The following is a 6,544-nucleotide window of genomic DNA, read 5'->3' on the forward strand; positions in this document are numbered from 1 at the left end:
CCACACCCAGGATCTGAACCTGTGAACCCTGGGTCACTGAAGTGGAAACAACCCAGCCACAGGGCTGGCCCCTAATGAATACATATTCTAAAAGCAAAGAAGTGTGGGAGGCTCTAAGAGGTAGGAGGGAAGTGAGTCAAGAAAGCCTCCTCATGGGCCAGACCCATGGCATAGTGGTTAACTTCAGTGCACTCTGCTTCAGCAGCCAAGGTTCACGGGTTCGGATCCCATGTGCAGACCTACACTACTTGTCAGCCATGCTGTGGTGGCAACCCACACGTAAAGTGATGGAAGATTGACACAGATGTTAGTTAGCTCAGGGCTATTCTTCCTCAAGCAAAAAAAGAGGAAGATTGGCAACAGATGTTAGCTCAGAGTGAATCTTCCTCAGCAAAAATAGAAGAAAAAAAGAAGAAAGACTCTTCAGAGGAAAGAATTGCTGGACTGAAACTTGAAGGACCAGATAGAATCAGACAGGTCTAGAACCAGGGTAATGGTGGTAAAAGGAATGAGATGAGAAGAAACAGATTTTGTTTCCAAAAGAGAGAGTATAAAGTAAAAACAGAAGAGATCCTAGGACAGAATTTGGAGGAGAATCAACATGTAAGTGATAGTTAGAGGGGTACAAAAAAGGAGGAGAACCTAGAGAAAAATAGTGTCATGGGAGCCAAAGTAAGAGATTTTTTAAGAATGGCCTACAGTCTTTGGTATGTCAAATAAATGTATCCGCTGGATTTGTCAACCAGGACACATTGAGGACCTTGATGAGAACACTTTACTTGCAGTGGTAGGGCAAAGCCTGGTTGTAGTCTAGGATAGTTTACCCAAAGGACACAAGGAAGCAGAAATAAAGACAATGGGTGAATATACTCTAGATATTAGGAGAGGCAGAAGCAGGTGACAATAGACTCTGATGTCAGTCTTGGAAACTTTTGTTTGTTTCATCCTAGCTTCCAGATATAGCCGTCTTCAATCTCAGAAAAACGCATCTATAGGCTGATGGGGCTTCTAAAAACTAAATAGCCCAAAACTGACCAGAAAATCTGTAGATTATAGTAATGGAGTGGGTTAGACAATGGTAAAGCCGCCTTCAAGGACGAGATATTTTAACAGGAGAGGGGAGAATTTTGAAAGCAGCAAATGAGAGCTAGCTAATACTTATTCCCAGGAGCACCCTCCCCTCTCCTCTCACTCAAAACATAGCATTGAGTGGCTTTCCCTCCGGTTGACTTCTCAGAGAAAGCTTCCTTTCCTTGGGAGACAGCAAAGGTAGATTGTTTATCGTGAAAGAGACTGATATAGTAGAAAGCATTGTAAAGGAGGAATATGTTGGAAGGATGGAGAGGAGAACCCAATCCCAATTGGAAGAATGAGAGGAAGGAGAAAGTTCAAGGCAATAGAGACTTGAAAGTTTGAGAAAGCATATATGATGAAAAGATTGGAGACAAGATTAAATAACTTAAGGTTTCTGAATAGAATGTTGCTCTCAGGTTGACGGAAGAGGATAAAATATAGGCTACCCTTAACTTTTGAATGCTTGACTTACAAGCCTTCTCTCCTCTTTGTCTTAACCAAGATTCACAGAATGAAAATAAAAACTCATGTTTATGACATCCTAAGGACTGTGACCAATGCTAGCAGGAGGATAAAACTGATAGGGTAGGCACAAGGCCAATATAATCAACAGTCAAAAGAAAGCGTGCTGGGCTGATACATGAGGTGGAAAACCTTTTAACTACATAGATGCAGGATCAGATGCAACAAATTCAGATGCCTCTGAATCAAGCAAGAGTTTTGGCAAAGTTCTCTTTTCAAATTGCTTAAGAACAAGCATAATGAAATATCTGAGGAAGATGTTTTTCTCATGAGACTTGCTTCAGGAAAATAACAGATAATAACTTCAGAATTGAAGGAAAGCTGCCAATATGAAACAGGTGACTCCTTTCTCATTTTAACTTACAAGGGTCATCTTGTGATCTTTGGCCCATAACAAATCAGGTAGTAAATTAAGAGTTGCGTGTTCTTTCTATGAAAACATTCCATATGAAGAATGGTTAACAGAATCTGCGGTGATTAGCCAAAGGAAGAGAAAGAACATAATTGCTACCTTAAAATACTGTCATGTGGAGAACAGATTAAGTCTAATTATGTCCTTTTAAAAAAGCCAACTAGGCCTAATAAATGGATGTACAGACGGTTTGTAAGACAACAAAATCTAAACATTATTACTGTACAATAACAGAATGGACTCCTTTTCATGCTGCTCATCATTGGCAGGGTTAAGCAGAGACTGGATGTCTACCTACTAGAAGTAGTGTAGAGGGAAACTCTGCACTGGTCATAAACTGTGCTTGGGAAGTCTTACGACCCCTCCCAACTCCTAGATTCTATGGGATCAAAATGATTTGTGAGTTTGGGCAGCATGAGGGAGTGAGTCAAATAGTGCTTTGGCATCTTGCAAACATTCATACATGTATTATTATTATTGCTATTATTTTACTTCTTCTAGTACTATGTATTAATAGAGATACCTCCATCTTTAAAATAGCAATGCACAGCACAGTGTTTTCAATTAAAGCCCATAGCTTCCTTATGTTTTAATGTTGTCCTTTGAATATAATGCGGCAATACCATCCCCTCTTCAGTGGGACATAGTCTGTGATTGGTTTTCTTTTCAGTAGAAACAACAGATTTGTTGTTACTGGTTAAGTCTGTTATTTTGTAACAGGTTAAAACTAACAGCTTTATCCATAAGGGTATCAAAACGTTGACAGTTTTAATCCCATTCTCCAGTCCACTCTGCTGGACATACCCTACACAATGCAAACTCCAGTTAACTTCCTGAGTATATTCTGCATTTGATTCATGGCATATGTGTGTCTTATTTATTGAATTTGGTTGCTACTTTGCAGTCATTGAAAACTTTTTATGATCATTGGTATTTCCCAGAAAAAATAGATTATTAAAATATACGAACATGGAAAGATACTCTATGTGGAGACAGTATAATATGTTGGTTAAATGTATAGGCATAGGCTCTGTAGCCAGACATGCATGGCTTAGGTTTAAATCTCAAATTCATTACTTACTAGCTCTGTGATCTTAGACAAATTATTTAACTGCTCTGTACCTCAGTGTCATCATCTATAAAATGAAACAATAAAAGAAACTGTCTCAAATTCTTATTATCAGCAGTGAATGAGATAATGCATATAAAGCCAAAATTTTAACTATTGTTATTATTACTGTGATTTCATAACTGTGTGAGACTTAAAATGTTGTATACTATATAATAGCATGAAAAATTTAATTCAATTTGAAAATAAACATAGGAATACTCTTTAATAAGTATATTTTCAAATATATTTATCTATCATATAATTACTCATTATGTTCTCCCAAAGAAAGCAATGAATAGATACAGCAATAGCACATTTTAGTTTAGGTGTAGCTAAAATTGTCCTGGAGGTAATAAAATGTAATATAAAATATTATCTGTTGCATCATATAAATCAGAAGAGTTTATTAAAACTAATGAACTGAGTTTGTGAAACAAAGTTTGCATATTAGAAAATGTGTGCTTTTGCATTCCTAGTTGAAAAGCAGTGCACAATAATAATAGCATTTTCTCACTTAAAGGAGAAAAAAACAAACTTTGATTTGCTGTTAGATACCCAAGCTGTGATTTCTTTGATTAACATAATCTTTCATAACACACTGAAAATAAAAATTTGTATGATTTCTCACTGTCCTTGTATTGCTAAAGGAAATGTAGTTCTGCAAGCCACAAATGAACTGTGTTAACAATTATGAACCATTTGACAGTAGAACAACATTATTGTTGAGACACCCAATTTGGACAAGGCGTAAATTGGGCGACATCCAACCAGGTCACATTGAAGCTGCATGATTTAGTTCAACGTTATTAGTGTTACTTCTCTCTTACACTCAAACTTTCAAAATTGAAAAGAAAACATACACAATGGGCTGTGTATTGTTACATGCAGAATCTGCAGTGAGATGACACAGAATGAGAGCATTTTTATGACATTTAAAAAGGTCTTGTGCATTATTTTTCTATCAGTGAAGTATGGAAGAAATAGACCTTCTCAAAAATATTTTGCCTTTCCCTTTTTAAAGATTATATGATAGAAAAATGATAGAGCTTAGAAAATAGAGCACTTATATAAACTGGAGCAGAAATCCTGTGAATTTTGAAAACCCAAGTGCAATTAAGAATTATTAGAATTCTTTCCTGAGCTTGTGTACTTTTAAAATTTTATTGGCTGCTGTGATCCAGACACCTATGTGTCGTCTATATGCAGGGCTGACTCTTCCGTTACCATTACTCATTCCATTACTATGGGCATAGTACCTAGCGCCCATAACACTTTTAGGGGTCCACAAAAATGTTTTCATTTTAATTTCTTTTGACATTAGAAGAGAAAATGAATATAGTAACAAAGCATACATATTGATAACAATGAATATATAAATACTTATCTTTATATCACTGCAGTCAAAATATAATTTTAAATTTCTTTTTGGAGGAAAGAACCACAAAAGCAAAAGTGTCTATGGCCAGCAGAAGTCATAAAATGGCCCTATATGTACTTCAGGAGAGTGTGGTAGGCTGAATAATAGCCTCCAAAACACATTCCTGTCTTAACCCCTGAAACCTGTAAATGTTACCTTCTATGGCAATAAAGGACTTTGCAGGTGTGCTTCAGTTAGGAATCTTGAGATGAGGAGACTATCCTGGATTTTCTGGGTAGACTCTAAATGTAATCACATGTACCCTTATAAGAAGGAGGCAGAGGAAAATTTGACACACAGAAGAGATGAAGGCGGTATGACCACAGAGGGAGAGATTGGAGTGATGCAGCCACAAGCAAAGGAATGTGGGCAACCACCAGAAACAGGGAGAGCCAAGGAATGGATTCTCTCCTAGAGCCTCTGGAGGGAGCGTGGATCTGCCAACACCATTTAGGCCCAGCAAAACTGTTTTCACAATTCCAGTCTCCCAAACTATAAGAGAACAAATGTGTGTTGTTTTAAGTCACCAATTTGGTAGTACTTTGTTACAGCAGCCATAGGAAACTAATACAAAGAAAGTTCAACTTTAATTTGAATTTGTTCATTCCTTGAATACATTTTTCCATTTGTACTGAAAAAGAAAATTAAATGGTATGAAAGATAATGAACATTGATGAAAGAATTATCCATTTATAATATTTAAATTAATTTCATTATGTTTGAAATTAATATGAATTATGGTTAAATAAGTAGCACTCTTATTTTGTTAATGCTAATTAACCATAATAAAATTTTATTTAAAACTAACAGAAACTTAAAAATATGCTTTATGTCAACATTAATTATATCTGTAACATATAGCCAAAGACACTTCTTAAAAAGACAAGTTGTTAACTGCAGAAACCACTCATAATCATGAACACTAAGTCTTTACTTCATTACCCCTTTCCCAGCTAGAAAAAAATACATTTCTTTTCATCACAAGAGGAATGGAGGGGTACAAATTTTCTGAGCTGCTGAACCTTGTGATTGAAATTAAGCTTTATGACCCTGCTTGAAGAAATAGGAAGGGCAAGTGTCAATGCACTTTCAAAAGCAAAAGGCAAGGAATGGATTGTTAAATGGGCAGAGTTAAGTGGTCTCCTGAAAAGGGCATCTACTAAAGGTGATATGTCAAAGAAATAGTCTTAATGTGTTGCTACAGATCTGTTACTGTAAGCTCTGCATTCAACAATATCCTTGCTTTAACATTTAATATATTTGAACTCAATGGCTTTCAGTAAGATTGACCCATTTAAATGCTGAATGACTTGGAAAATACCTGTCCCTTTGCTCATCTTTAAAGAGATGTATATTCTAGAATTTATCAAGAAGTGGGGAACTAATGCCCGTGTTTTTGTAACATAATCTTGTCAATTTTCATTTCCAAATTCACAGGGTACAATAAACCATATCGATGTGAATGTTTTCCAAAGTTGCTGATTCAAAAAGTAATTCATTGCAGAAGAATGCTAATTCATAATATTTCCTTGTAGATTTTTTCATTAATTTATTTCTCTTCACATGAAAACTAAGCATGTCTCTAGTGTGATTTAAATTATTTTACCATCAGGCTGCAAGAATACCTTTGCTTATAATGTATATGGGGATAGAAATAGCCATTGCTGTATGTTCTAAGTAGTATCTTAGTAGAAATTCATCATGTCTAATTCTTCTGTAACCCTGAGGGCAAAGATAATATCATTCTTGTTCACCATTGCATTTACAATGCCTAGCTCAGTGTATGGCTCTTAATATTTCTTGAATGGATGACTAAGTACGTGAATGAACTAAACAACTACTATATTAGACTAGAAGATGTGGATGCTATGGCGAAAAGATGTGACAGGCAAAGAACTGGACATCAGCCTCTACACAGGTAGAGAAAGTGCCTATCTACCCAATGTGATTTTAGAACGGTGAAAAGTCCCATGAGTCTAAAAATAGTGACCGCCTGGTCCCTTTTAGT

This window comes from Equus asinus, chromosome X (assembly GCF_041296235.1).
Source record: "Equus asinus isolate D_3611 breed Donkey chromosome X, EquAss-T2T_v2, whole genome shotgun sequence".
In the NCBI taxonomy this organism is placed as follows: Eukaryota; Metazoa; Chordata; class Mammalia; order Perissodactyla; family Equidae; genus Equus; species Equus asinus.